General features: G+C 51.8%; 1 long non-coding RNA gene and 1 pseudogene across 1 annotated transcript; one reads left to right on the forward strand and one right to left on the reverse strand.

The window, feature by feature from the left end:
• Positions 1 to 4,077: 4,077 nt before the first annotated feature.
• LOC100460409 (spermatogenesis-associated protein 31A6-like) lies at positions 4,078 to 7,806 on the reverse strand (annotated as a pseudogene).
• A 3,155-nt stretch (positions 7,807 to 10,961) lies between these two features.
• On the forward strand, positions 10,962 to 13,959 carry LOC134759788 (uncharacterized). The gene is made up of 3 exons (XR_010136549.1): positions 10,962 to 12,733; positions 13,347 to 13,475; positions 13,822 to 13,959. It is a non-coding gene; the product is annotated as an uncharacterized LOC134759788 (long non-coding RNA).
• Positions 13,960 to 14,025: the final 66 nt, after the last annotated feature.

Genomic DNA, 14,025 nt, shown 5'->3' on the forward strand with positions numbered 1-14,025 from the left:
GAAATCTTGAATTTTCCCCCCTTAAATCGGGTTTTGTGTTATTACTACATAGCCAACCTGCTATAGAGATACCTGAAAAAGTAGAAGCAGATTCCAAGTGGGTAGCAAACAAAGATTGGGAGGGTTTGGAGGGATTAGAGAATGACAGAAGGATGAGGGCCTGGTGGGAGTGATTTAATCATGGATGAGAGGTGGGTGGGGTGGAAGGAAAAAGAGGTGGGTAGGGTGGGGAGGAGTAGGCTGGCTGTAGGGTGCTGGAAAGGTGGGGTATAGTGAGAGTGGGAAGTCGCCTGCTGCAGAGACACAGCCTCATGGACAACCTCTACTAGGGCAATGCACCTGTGGCTTTGCAAGTTTTAGCCCCCACGGCTGCTCTCATGGACTGGGCTAGTGTTGAGTGCCTGTAGCTTTTCCACACTGAGGGTGCAAGCTGTTGGTGGATCTATGAATCTGGCTCTGCCTCTGCAGCAGGCTTCTGCCTGGAAACGGTGGGAGGTGGAGGTGGGTGTGGGGGGGCGGATCCTTCACCAGTGGTTAAGCACCATCTTCTTGATGCTGACCTTGTGATACGGAGTTCTGATGAGATCTGGTTGTATAACAGGGTGTGGGACCTCTTTCCTTTCTTAGTCTTGCTTCTACTCCTGCCATATGAAGCATCTCCTTGCCCCTTGAACTTCTGATATGATTGGGAGGCTTCCTGAGTCCTCCTAGAAGCAAAAGCCAGTATGCTTCCTTTACAGCCTGCAGAACCGTGAGCCAATTACACCTCTTTTCTTTATGATTATACACAAAATTAGTGCTGTAAAGTGGAGCTATGAAATGCCTTCAAGGCCTTTTCCCCATTGTCTTGGCAACCAACACTCAGCTTCTTTTCATGCAAATATCTGAAGCCTTCGTGAATCTTCCCCCTGAAAATGGACTTTTCTTATTTTACCACGTTACCAGGCTGTGACAAAGATATCTTGAGAATGTAGAAGCAGGTTCAGAAGTGGGTAAAAGACAGAGGTTGGGAGAGTTGAGAACGCTTAGAAGACAACAAGATGAGGAAAAGTTTGGACCACTGAAAAGAATTGTTGAATACTTGTGATCAGAAGGCTGATAAAAAGATGGACAGTGAAGGCCAGACTTAAAAGGTCTCAGATGAAAATGAGGGATTTCCTGTGAACAGGAGCCACAGTTAAATTTGATTGGCCTTAACAAAGAACGTGGCTGCATGGTGACCCTGCCCTGGAGATCGGTGAAACTATGAACTTGGGAGTGATAATTTAGGATGTATCTGATGGAATGAATATGTAGGCAGCGTAGCTCCAGAGGTGTCCTGTCCGCGTCAAACAGCCTGTGTTCTTATGTGCGACCTAAGAAATGACCTCAAGTTACAACTTCTATTTAAATGAGAAGCATAGCTCAAAAATTTAAAAAATTTGCAGCCTAGCCAAATGGTCAAAAAGAAAAGCTGATTTTCAGGAGGAAAATTAGGGAACATTTAGAGTATTTGCATAAAAAAGAGCCCAGTGCAAATAGCCAAGTCAATGGGGAAAAGGCCTTGAAGGCATTTCAGAGACCTTTGCAGCAACCCTTGCTGTCACAGGCCCTGGGGCCTAGAAGAGAAAAATGGTTTCCTGGGCCAGCTCCATGGCCTCCCTGCTGTGTGCATCCTCAGGACACTGCTGCCTGCATCCGTGCAGCTCCAGCTCCAGCTCCAGCCATGGCTGAAAGCTGCACAGGTACAGCTTGGGTCACTGCTTCAGAGGTGGCTCCAAGCCTTGATGGCTTCCACATAGTGTTAAGCCAGCAAGTTCACAGAGCAAGAGACTAGAGGCTTGGGAGCCTGTGTCTAGACTCCACAGGATGTACAGAAAAGCCTGGGTGTCCAGGCGGAAGCCTTTCCAAGAGGCAGAGCCTCATGGAAACCTTTACTAAGGCAGCAAAGAATGGACATATTGGATTGAAGCCCTCACACAGGGAGGCACCGTCCTCCAAACCCCAGATTCATAGACCCACCAACAGCTTACCCCCTCTGTGTGGAAAAGCTACAGGCACTCAACAGCAGCCCTGTCCATGAGGTCAGCAGTGGGGACTGATCACTGCAAACCCACAGGTGCATATCTGCCCAAAGCCTTGGGAACCCAGCCCTCACACCCCTGTGCCGTGGATGTGGGACAAGGATTCCAAAAGGATGATTTTGGAGCTGTAGGATTGAATGACTGGCCTGCTGCATTTTGGACGTTCATGTATCCTGTGAGTCCCATCAGTGTTTGTTTTTCTTTCAGGCAATTTTTCTTCTATTGGCTGGCAATGCTTACCCATTTCCTGTACAATCATTGTACCTTGGAAGTAGTTAACTTGCTTTATAATTCAGAGGCTCATGGGCAGAAGGAACTGTATCCTTGTCTCAGATAAAACTTTGGGCTTTGGACATTTGCTGGAATGAGTTAAGATTTGGGGGACTGTAGGGAAGGCACCATTGTATTTTGCAATGTGAGAAAGACATGAGATTTGAGTGGGCAGGGACAGAATAATATGACTTGGCTCTGTGTCCCACTGATGTGGAATTGTAATGGGAAATGTTAAAGGTGGGGGCTGGTGGAAGGTGATTTAATCATAGTGGAGAGTGGAGGTTGGAAGGTGGGGGTGGCAGGGAGAATTGGGGGGAATTATGGCAGCATTGGGGGTGAAAGACAGGGGTAGGGGCAGATCCTTCACAAATGGTTAAACACCATCTCCTTAATGCTGTCCTTCTGATAGTTCTCATCATAATTTTGTAGCTGTGAGACTGAATACTGGTCTGCTGGGTTTTGGATGTGCATTGGGCCTGTGGTCCCATTTGTGTTATTTTTCTGGGAAATTTCTTCCCTTTGGATTAAGAAAGCTTACCCAATGCCTGTACCATCGTTGTACCTTGAAAGAAAAGAACTCCGTTTTAACTTCAGGGACTCATAGGCAGAAGATACTGTAGCCTTGTCTCGGATGAGACTTTGAACTTTTTATAGTTGAGTTAATGCTGGAATGAGTTAAGGCTTTTGGAAACTTTTGAAAAGGCATGATTGTATTTTACCCTGTGAGAAGGACATGAGATTCAGAAGGGTCAAGGTCAGAATAATATAGTTTGGCTGTGTTTCGCTAGAAAAACTCATGTGGAATTGTAATCCCAAATTTTGGTGGTGAAGCCTGGTGGGAGGTGATTTAATCATGGATGGGAGGTGGGTGGGGGTGTAAGGAGAAAGGGGTGGGGAGGGTGGGGAGGAGTAGCCTGGCCATAGGGTGGTGGGAGGGTGGTGGGGAGTAGGAAGGGGGAGTAACCTGCTGCAGAGGCAGAGGCTCGTGGGAAACCTCTACTAGAACAGTGCATCTGTGGCTTTGCTGGCTTTAGCCCTCATGGATGCTTTCATGGGCTGGGCTGGTGTTGAGTGCCTGTAGCTTTTCCATACTGAGGGTGCGGGCTGTTGGTTGGTCTATGAATCTGGGGTCTCGAGGATGATGGCCTGCTGCATGGGGCCTTCAAGCCCATATGTTCCTTCTGCGCTGCCCTAGTAGAGGTATTCCAAGAGGCTCTGCCTCTGCATCAGTCTTCTGCCTGGAAACAGTTGGGGGTGGTGGTGAGTGGGGTGGTGGATCATTCACCAATGGTTAAGCACCTTTTTCTTGATGCTGACCTAGTGATAGTGAGTTCTCATGAGATCTGGTTGTATAACACGGTATGATATCTCTTTCCTCTCTGTCTTGCTCCTACTCCTGCCATATGAAACATTTTATTGCTGCTTGTCCTTCTGGTATGATGGGGAGGCTTCCTGAGTCCTCCCAGAAGCAGAAGTTACTACGCTTTCTTTACAGCCTACAGAACCATGAGCCAACTAACCCCTTTTGTTATGATCATACAGAAAATTAGTACTGCGAAGTGAAGCTATGAAATGCCTTCAATGACTTTTCCCTATCGTATTGTCTATTAACACTGGTCTTTTTAATGCAAATATCTGAAGTCTTCTTGAAGTTTGCTCCTGAAAATGGCCTTTTTTTTCCTTCTACATTGCCAGGCTGTGACAAAGATAGCTGAAAATGTAAAAGCAGGTTCAGAAGTGGCTAACAGCCAGAGGGTGGAGAGTTTGGAGGACTTGGAAGAAGACCGGAAGATGAGGGAAAGTTTAGACCATTGTAGAGACTTGTTAAATAGTTGTGATTAAAATGCTGACAGAAAGAGGGAGAGTGAAGGCCCTCATTGTTGCACCGGCCACTTTTCAAGGTCTGTTGATCAATTTCCCTGTCTCTGATGGGACAACTCTGGCTCTTGAGGGTGGCTTGCTGACTGCTGGCTGCATAGCTCAGCATTCTGCTGTGTTCTGAGTAGAAGGGGTGCCTGTGGTTGCAGGGAAACCCACAGACTGGGGCTTGAAACTGCTGTTGGTGCTGATTTACCTGAGGCGTGGTGTGCATGGCAAAGTGACATTTTCTCCTACAGTATCTGTCCAACTGCTGTCATGAGCGGCTGAGCTTCAGCACTGCTGCTGTACACGCATGATCAGTTTTTTACTGGCTTTTGGCTCTCAGCAGTGACTGGTGCTGGCTTGCTTTTTTTCTCTGAAAAAACCCTCTGAAAAAATTGCTTGATGTTTTCTCCAAAGTGGCTTATTGAAGGAGGCTGTTTCTTTGATGGCAGTAGCTGGATGCCTTCATTCTGATGGGTGTCTTCTGTCTTCCTGCCCGGGGTAAGTTGAGGAGTCCTCAATCCTTGAAACATTTCTTCATGTTTTTCTAAGTTGGGCTTCCTAGGGTTCTCCCTCTTGTGAGTAGGGGGAAACATCGGGCTTTGGCTCTTGCATGAGCCTTGACAGTTTGGGTTCCTGGGCTCCTTGTGCCCCAGGTTGCTCCTTCTGGCTGCCATGAGGTCATGTAGCTCCTGGAAAGCCTGCATGTTCCCAGTAGGCATGCTCTGGAGATGGCCCTGGGGCACTTGAGAAGCCAAATTCTCTGAAGCATGGGGCAGAACAGATGCTTGCCCATTTGGAAGGAGCACAACAGCGGCAGAAACGTGACGCTGGGTCTCTGACTTCATGGCCATTCCAGGCTCAAATTCACTAACAACCTCCTCCCTAAGACACAGCTTTCTTGGATCTTGGGAGACAGGCATTCTAGGGAGTAGAGAGCTTTTGCTGGTCCCTGGAGCCTCGAAATCACGCACATCCTCACTTGTGGCTTTGAGGTTTGCCATCATACAGGTTGCCAAGGGGACTCTGGGTTGTGGCACTGCCTCCCTGGTCTCTCCAGCCCTTGAAGATTGGGCTCCTAAGCTCCTGCTCTGCTGGGTGCTGCCTTGTGAAGCTGTATGTGAGGGGTTTAGATGGCCACCTGCCCTCCTGTCCAGCTGTAGGAGCCTTCAAGGACCCATGATCATTCCAAGATGGGATCCCTCGCGGGGCCCTCTGGAACTGCTTACACGCAGGTGAGGAGGCCTGAAGCCTCTCTGGCATGTGAACAGATGCTTTGGTCAGCACCTGCTTTCTCAGACTTGCCGTTGGTGGCTTTCTAAGGAACGTGGCCACCTCAACTTTTGAGGCAGCCCCAGATTCACAGGTGGCTGAGGTGGGACCGGCAAGCTGTGTATTGCACAAGGATGAAACCAGTTTAAAGCACTGAATGGGCTTGACGACCCTGAGGGGTAGACCCCACCTGTGTTTGGCCCAAAACCTCAAAATATGGTCTCCCGGCACCTGTTGAGTACACGGCTCAAGGAAGGAAAGCACCTGGGCTGTGTTCACACAGGCTTTCCCACTTTTTAGGGTGCTAGATTGTTGGTTTTCACGTGGGTGTTAGACACGGGAAGAGCCTGGTTGACATCAAGCCAGGATCGATGCATACTCACGGGGATCAAGCCCTCGTTGGTCTGGCCCAACTTCCTACCCATGTGGGCTTTCAGGATGTTTTCTATATGATTCCTGTCTGTGAGTCTTAATAAATCCCTTCTGAGTCACTTCTCAAGGGTTTCCTCAAGTTCCTTTCTGACTCCTCAGAGGTCGCCCCAGAATCTTCCCTGGGAAGCTTTCTATGCCCCTGGATAGATTTTGCGGGGTCTCACCCAGAATTTGCTCCAGATGTGGGCACAGGTCCCTCTCTAGCTGGAACTTCACCTTCTGTGCCTCCTTGCTGCTTTCACCTGTGGACATGGAGGACTGCCAGGACCTGGGTTTGCCCGTGGCCTGACTTGTCCCTGGCGATTTGTCCTGAAGCTGCATCAGATCCAGAGACTCTTGAATCTTGCCCTGGTGTTGAATGAACCACTTTTCAATATGTTGCTCCGGAGTTCAGGACTGACTGGAAAGTTCTCAGGCAGAATGGATGTCAAGCTTTCCTGGGGAAGGTTAGGAGTAGAGACACTAAAGACGTCCTGAGATTTTTGGACCCTAGAGGGTAAAGCCAACCCACCTTCTAGTTGTTTCCTCAACAAAGGCCGTTCAGGGTGCTGAGTTTCAGGTAGGGAGAGAGCTTGCACTTTATTCTGCGACACAGGACAAGCTACTCCAGTGTTCTTAATCGGGGATGGAAAAGCAGGAGATAGGACTGGGAAAGAGGATTGAAGATGGGCCTGAGCCATAGGTGTGGGCCGGAATTGGGGTGTGGATGAAATAAAGGGTTGGGACTCAGGCCCCAGATGGGACAGGGGCTGGGCCTGAAAAAGCAGTGGGGACATTGTAGTCTCCCTTTGAATTGGGCAGACGTTGGACATTTCATTGATGTAAGGATGTAAGACCAGTCAGTGACCCAGGCATTAGCCACCAGGGATTCACTGTGCAGAGAGGGGCTGCCCCAGAAAAGCTGGCTATAATTCTTCTGAAAACTTTCCTGCAAAAGCCTAGGATCTGAGAGCTTCTGAGGACTGGGCAGCTATTTCGAATTCTCTCCCATGTTCCAGAAGGGTTTTGGGGTTGTGGTGTCCTGCTCAGCATCCAATGATTTAACCAAATTCCCCAAAGAATTCAAGTGCTTTTGTGGGCTGTTTTGGAAATCATCCATCGTTTTCTTTTTCCTCTCAAATGTTGATTTCTGTGACTTGTATCCCCACGACATTCTGGCTATCAGAACTGAGCAAAAATGGTCTACCAGCTTCCATCTGACAGGTCTCTGGTGGGTGGCAGGAAAGATGATCTTGCTGGACTGACGAATTGAAGACACACCAGGTTCTGGTAGTCTCCTGCCACCAGGAGAAGGCAGAAACTTGACTGTTTGAGCCGCCAAGACCTGAGATGGCTGGGACAGAAGCCACCAAATCCTCACGTGGAGACAAGCTTTGAGGGACAGTGCCCAGTGGAAGTGCCACTGAGTCATAGCTAGATGGAGTTATCAGAGTGGAGTCCTGCAGGGGAGGAGCAGTGAAGCCTTTTGGAGGAGGCGGAGAGCAGGCCAGAGGATCAGGGGTGTGTGGTGGGTGAGGGAAAAGTGCAGGTGGCTCGGGTGAGGGGCGTTCTAGGAGAAGGGAAGGTTCTGGTGGTGGCTGGGAGGCACTTAGGGAGGAGACTGAGGTGGTCATTGGGCCTGGTGGTGGGGGGAGGCCAGATTCTGAGGATGCTTGGTTCGAGGATCTGGGGAAGCTAACGGGGAGAGCATGGGAGCCGCATCTTCCATAGGCTCATGAGAGGACCGGAAGGCTCCATCAGGTGCTCTTTTGCCCACCTCACCTGGGGGGTCTGGACCAGAGAGCTGACCAAAGTCACCTTTGTCAAGGTGTGGCCCCAGGAGGGTGCAGGAGACAGGAGGCAAAAGCTGCAGCCAGGAGCAGATGGGTTGGGAGGGCAAAGTGGGCGCTTGGGCCACTCTCATTGTCGCTTGGCCTTCTGGTATGGTTAGGAGGGCCCTGATCAGTGTAGGCCTCATCTGTGGACCTAGTCAGTTGGGACTTGGTCAGTGAGGCCTATTTATTGGGGGCATGGTCAACAGGGGTCTGCTTAGAGAGGGTCTCATTAGGGGGATGTAGTAGTGGGCGTCTTGGTGAGTGGGGACCTAGTGGCAGCCACTTGTTTGGTGTCTGGTCAGTGTAAAACTAGGCTGCAGGACTTTGTCAGTGGAGACCTGGTCAGCTGGGGCTTAGTGGTGGCCTTGTCAGCATGGGGTGGGTCAGTGGTGACCAAGTCAAGGGGTGCTATTCAGTGGAGGCCTGGTCACATGGGACTTAGTCAGCAGGTCCTGGTGGCCATGTCCTCATCAGTGAGGCCCTTGTCAGTGGGGCCCTGATCAGGGCAGCCTGGTCAGTGGAACCTAATCGGTGGGGGCCTGTTCAGAGATAGTGCGGTCAGTGATGGCTTTTGTATCACTGGTCTATGGGGTGACCTGGTCAGCGGGGATCTGAGCAGTGGGGCCTACTCACTAGGATCATAGTCTGGGGCATCTGGTCACCTTGGGCCAGGGGCCTGGTCAGTGGCAGCCTGTTCCCTTGAGGCCTGGTCAGTGGGGCCTCATCCGTGGGGCCAGGCAATGGGGTCATGATCGGTGGAACCTGATCAATGAGGCCTTGTCAGTAAGGACTTGGTCAGTGAGGTCCTGGTCAGTAAGGTCCTGGTCAGTAGGGTCCTGGTCACTGTGGGCCTGGCAGCAGGGCCTGGTTAGTGGGGCATGGTCATGGGGTTCTAATCAGTGAGGGTGTGGTCAGGGAGGACCTGAGGTGCAGGATCTGGTCATCAGGGACCTGGTGCGGGGGCTGCTGAGCACTGCTGGGAGATGTCAGGTGCAATGCACGTTATTGAAGGCCCTGTGGACAGCTCGGATGGGCCAGTGGTGCCCAAAGGCCTAGTCAAAAGTGGACAAAGCAGGTGTTTGGATGGACCTGGGAGATCTTGCTCAGAGATTTTGACAGGACAAACGCAAAGGGAGGGCCAGAGTGGCCGGTGAGATGGTCACAGTCTATGGGCTGCACAGGATGGAGGAAGCCAGGGAACAGGCAGGGTGGGCAGCTGGGGTGCAGGGAGAGGCAGGTGCATGCTGGGAGGTCAGACCCTCTCAGTGCTGTGGGGGTGTCAGGTGGGGTGGGCTCCAGGTGCACCCTCAGTGCACTGGGCAGTTCTCGGCCCAGGCTCCCTGGACCCTGGCCGAGTGATGTGGTCACTCCCTGGGGGACTGCTGCTGGGCCCCGGCCACCCACCCTGGGCAGTGCTGTGTCATCTCACGACTGGACTTTCTCAGATCCTGCAGAGGGCACAGCCTCCAGCCCAGGAGGGGAAGCCCCATGGTGCAGCCTGAGCTCTCTATGGGCCTGGAGCATCCCCTGCCAGCCCTGCGCTCCCTCTTCTCCCACGTCCCGCTTTTCCAGTGTCAGCCAGCAGGGAGGCCCCGTCCTCCCTTCCCTATGTGTACCTGGGCTGAAATTTGCGGCGCATTGGGACAGGGATGGTGCTTCCCTCAGGCCCATTTAGGGAGGGGACTGGCTCCCAGCCTGGCACAGGTCCTCAGCTCTGCCTTGGTTGCCTTAGAGTGAGATGGTTCAGTCAGTGCCCTGAAGGTAAATGTAAGAGACTGTCCTTGCTGTGTGGGAGGCTGGTCTAGGGATGGAGGACTTAACAGGTCCTCCCAGTCTGTCAGGCCTGGACAGCACTGTCCTGTCTCAGGACTTAGAAAGTCCAGTCTTGAGATGGGATGGTGTTGCCCAGGGTGGGTGGCTGTAGCCTGACAGCAGTCCCCCAGGGAGTGACCACCTCACCCAGGTGGGGTCCAGGGAGCCTGGCCTAAGACCTGCCCAGTGCATTGAGGGTACACCTGGAGCCCACTCCACCTGATGCCCCCACAGCCCTCGCAGGGTCTGACCTCCCAGCATGCACCTGCCTCTCCCTACACCCCAGATGTCCACCCTGCTTGTTCCCTGACTTCCTCCATCTTGTCCAGCAGGATGGGCTGGGCAGTGGGACAGCCTGTGTGCACATTTCGTGGCAAGTAGGAATGACACACCATCCCTGTGAGGCGCCATGGTTCCTGCCAAACCTGGCCCCAGAACTCTGTCCCTGAGGTGGTTTTACAAAACCCAAAACCCAGAACTGTGGTTGTGGCTCAGGGGCCAGCACCTGCTAGTACCAGGACACTACTGGGAGGCTGGGACCTGACCAAAGCTCATGGTGTCTGTTGCCTGAGGACAGGGTGTCTTGGGCCATAAGGCCAGGCCACCAATGGCCATTGGGTCATAGGGGCTCAGCCCCAGTGTTTGCCCTTCCCTGGCTCCTTCTGGTTCGGTCCTATCAGGGCCCTGGAGCCCAAGACCCAGCATCCAAGGTCCCCTCCAGGAATCCTGGCGGCTCAGCTTACTTTGTCATGTTTCATCTGAGAGCAAAAATGTCAGATCGGCTGCACAGAAAAATGGCTCAAAGTACTTAATGACTAGAAGAAATCTAGGAGCAGCAAGAAGGTAATGTGGAGAGGGGAGGGCCTCCATGACCGGTGTCTGCAGAGCCAGGGGTACAGGCACCCAGTGCTGTGGCCTGGCACCACCTGCCTCTCAGAGGGTGGGTGGCACACTGTCCTTACCCAGAGGACAGCAGGCCTGGTCACCGGCTTTTCTACCTGTCCCTGTAAGCATCATATTGCTGGAAGAGAATCTCACGCCAGAGCTTGGACCATCCCTAGCTCAGAGGTTAGGGGTTGTCTCTTGGTGACCTTAATGAAAAAATAGGTCCAGATCAGAGTTCCTGACGCAGAGCACTCATCCACTCTTTGAATCATGGGAGGGGAGGCCTGGTTTTAGGTAAACCTAACCTCTTTGAGGAACCACAGAGCCCAAGACTGGAAACCTTCAGAATCCTCCAGCCCCTGATCCTCCCCAGGGACCTCTGTGGCCTGTCTCACCAGAGCACTCTTCCATCTGTAGATGTCTCGGCTGCTCTACAAGGGAGTCCCATTTCAGGTGTGGTGCTGGGCATGGTCACTCCTGCTGAATGTCTAGAAGGTGAAAACCAAGGACCTAGGGAAATACCAGGTACAGCCTTTCCACCCTCATCCAGAGCGGGACAAACAGGCCAGGCGGTGTCAGGAGCACAGGTCTCCAGCTGGAGGGAGTGTCAGCCCTGCAGTAGGAGTCCATCACGCATCCTAGGCACATATGCTAATGTAGGCATCACAGGTAAGCTGGGCTTGGTACCCTTCCCTGGCCTCAGAAGGAGGACAAACAAGGAGCTTTCTGCAGAATGAAACCTTTTCCATCCAGAAGCACTGCTGACTGTTTGGTGGTTCCCATTTGTGGCAGTGAGCTTTTTTTCCATCCCGAGGTTGGGCTGGTTTCTCCTCTTGGCCCTGCCCTACAGACCATAAAGGAGAACAGCAAGAGGCTCCCAGCAAACATCCACAGATTGCCCTGGACATCAGCCACATTCTGAGAAACATGTCATGTTCTGGGAGGGCTAAGGCATCAAGTAAGGCCTATGGCGCTGGAGGATCCCAGGGCAGGTGGGCAATCCATAGCCGTGGGGGCTTCCCATGGGAATCAGGAGGTCTCAAGGCAGAGGGAGGGGTTCCACAGGAGGAGTCACAGAGCCACCAAGGGCTCTCCTGGCCCAGGGAGCAGCCAACACCATGGACTGAACACCTGCTGGACTCCAAGCCCTGGGCCAGGCTGGGGCATGTGGGGCCAGGAGGCAGCTCAGAGTGGGAAGCAGAGAGAGAAATGTGCTCAGAGGGCACCTGTTTCTGGATGTAATGTGGTCCTGAGATTGTGGCTGGGAAGTGCTTCCAGGGTTACATATGTGTTACGCAACTGCTTCCTCTCCCCAGCCTCACTCTGCAGGAATTCAAGTGACTATATTGCCACCATCTTGGAGCTCACTGCCCTCAGTGTAATGGCACCAGTAGATCTGCCTGTGCACAGACTTCCTGTACTACCCACTCTTGAGGGGTGATGCTTCTGCCTCACCATATGCTCAGGCCTATGACCGGATGCACAACTTTAGACACCATCATCCTGGAGCAGCTCTGCACCCTCACTAGCCAGGGTGTTGACATCCTCAAGGCCAAGGCCACATTCAAGACTTTGGATTTCATTGATGCACTTGTCCTGAGCAAAGTGGGCATCTCTGGGATCTTAATTCAGGAGGTAGAATGCAGCTTGAGATCAAGTGTCTGATCAAAGAACTTGAACTTGATCTGGAGGGCTCTGGGGAGCCAGGAAGGTGCTGGATAAAGAAGGGACTGTCAGATATGTTTTAGAGATGACTGTAGAAGGCTTCCTGAAAGGAGTGAACAAGAGCCAGGAGACCAGGGAGGGAGCTTGTGGGTCAGGTCTGGAGATGGCAAGGGAGGAATCCTGCTTGGATGAAAGGTCTTCAGGGACCGTCTCAGGTTAACACTTAGGTGCCCTCAGAGCTAGTGTGTTCAGAGGTCTTGTCTCCAGGATGAAAATGAGAAGGAGTTGTCAGATAAGAACATATAAATGGAGGCTGGCATCTTCATGAGTGCCAATCGTGGTCCCGGTGTGGACTGCTGTGGGAACAGGGGTCTCTCCATCCAGAGACATGGTGGTTGGACCCTACATCACTCCATTCTGCCCTTCCTTTCCCTCCCATTCTCCCCGAGGGCCTCAGTGATGGGCGCTGTCCATCCTCTGGTGCTGAAGCAGCCCAGAAACCCAAGCCTGCCTGGCTGCCTCTTAGGATACGACAGCACAGCCAGTGGCCTCTACTGGATCCTGTACAACCTCACAAGACACCCAGGCAGTGGGAGTGCTGGCAGCATGTGGTACAAGAGTTCCAAGGGACCACAATCCTGAAGACATTGAATGGTGGGTGCAGGGCTTCATGGCCTGTTCCCTAGGCCCTCTCATTGGCTCTGCTCCAGGTGGTGAAGGGGGATAACTTCTCTGTCAATTCTGCCATGATTGCCTAGCAGGAAAAGGAGTAGAGCCCAGAAGCGCAAGGCCTGGTATCCAGCCTGCCTAACAAGGGAGAATTTGTAGGCTTTGTGGACAGAAAGATCTGGGAGTCCATATCACCCACTAACTTGCTGAGACATTAGTAAAATCAGTTTTCTTTTCTGAACTATGTTTCTGTCATCTGTAAATTGAGAGGAATTTCTTTTACCCCACAAGGCTGCTTGGAGAATTAGTGACAGTGTGTGTAGAGCAGCAGGCATTTGGTGTCCAGACCACTCCTCTTCCCCCTTGTTTTCAGCCTAAATTTGCATTTTGTTCCCAAGACCTTCACTCCCCTTAATTTTGTTCTTCCCTCTGATTCCCACCTTATCATCTATCCCATGGAATCACCAGGATCAAAGTGGATAACAGTCGTGTATGCATGTATGTGTATATACATATGCACTGTGTTGGTGTTGGGGTGTGGTGTGTGATTATGTGTATGTGTGTTGGAGTTACTGAGTGACTGAAACTCCTACACCAGTCTGTGTTTCTGCTCATTGCTGGAGGTGCTGTCAGGGGCCCTGCCCTCAACCCCAGGTCTGACCCTTGCAGTACAGGCAGGACATTCTGGAGGAATCATGCCCTTGGAAGAATCCCTGAGGAGTGACTGGTGGGTATTGGTGGATAAATACTCCAGCTCCCTTGCTCTGGGTGGGATGACTCTGAGGCACATGTTCTATGCTGTCTCTCAGAGGTACCTGGCTGGGCTGAGTCCTGGCTGCCACAGTGGAAACTTTCTTGATGAAGCTCCCTTTAACTGCTGCATTCCTTTCCTGTCTCAGTTCCCCACTCCTCTACTGGTGTTTCCTGGGATTAGCACCCTAAGGAAGAATTGGCAGTCGAATTACTGTCCTAGAGTCATCTCCAAATAAAATGTTTATATTTGAATCTTTGCCTCAGGATCTACTTCCCGGAAACTCAAACTAAGACACACATTTTTCTTTTGGCTCCTCCAGTCCCTATAGACCTGTCATCCTGCTGTTTTTACCAAAAAGGAATGTGAGGATCAGAGAGGGCAAGTTATTTGCCCCAAATCACACAGCTGAACAGTGGAGGAGTTCAACTTTGACCATGGACTGTCTGGCCCCAAGGTGGATGCTTGCTCCTCTCCCATGAGACTCCTCCCTTATCAGGTTCAAATAAATGAATGGAGGACATTA

The sequence above is a fragment of the Pongo abelii genome, chromosome 13 (genome assembly GCF_028885655.2).
Source record: "Pongo abelii isolate AG06213 chromosome 13, NHGRI_mPonAbe1-v2.0_pri, whole genome shotgun sequence".
Taxonomy (NCBI): Eukaryota; Metazoa; Chordata; class Mammalia; order Primates; family Hominidae; genus Pongo; species Pongo abelii.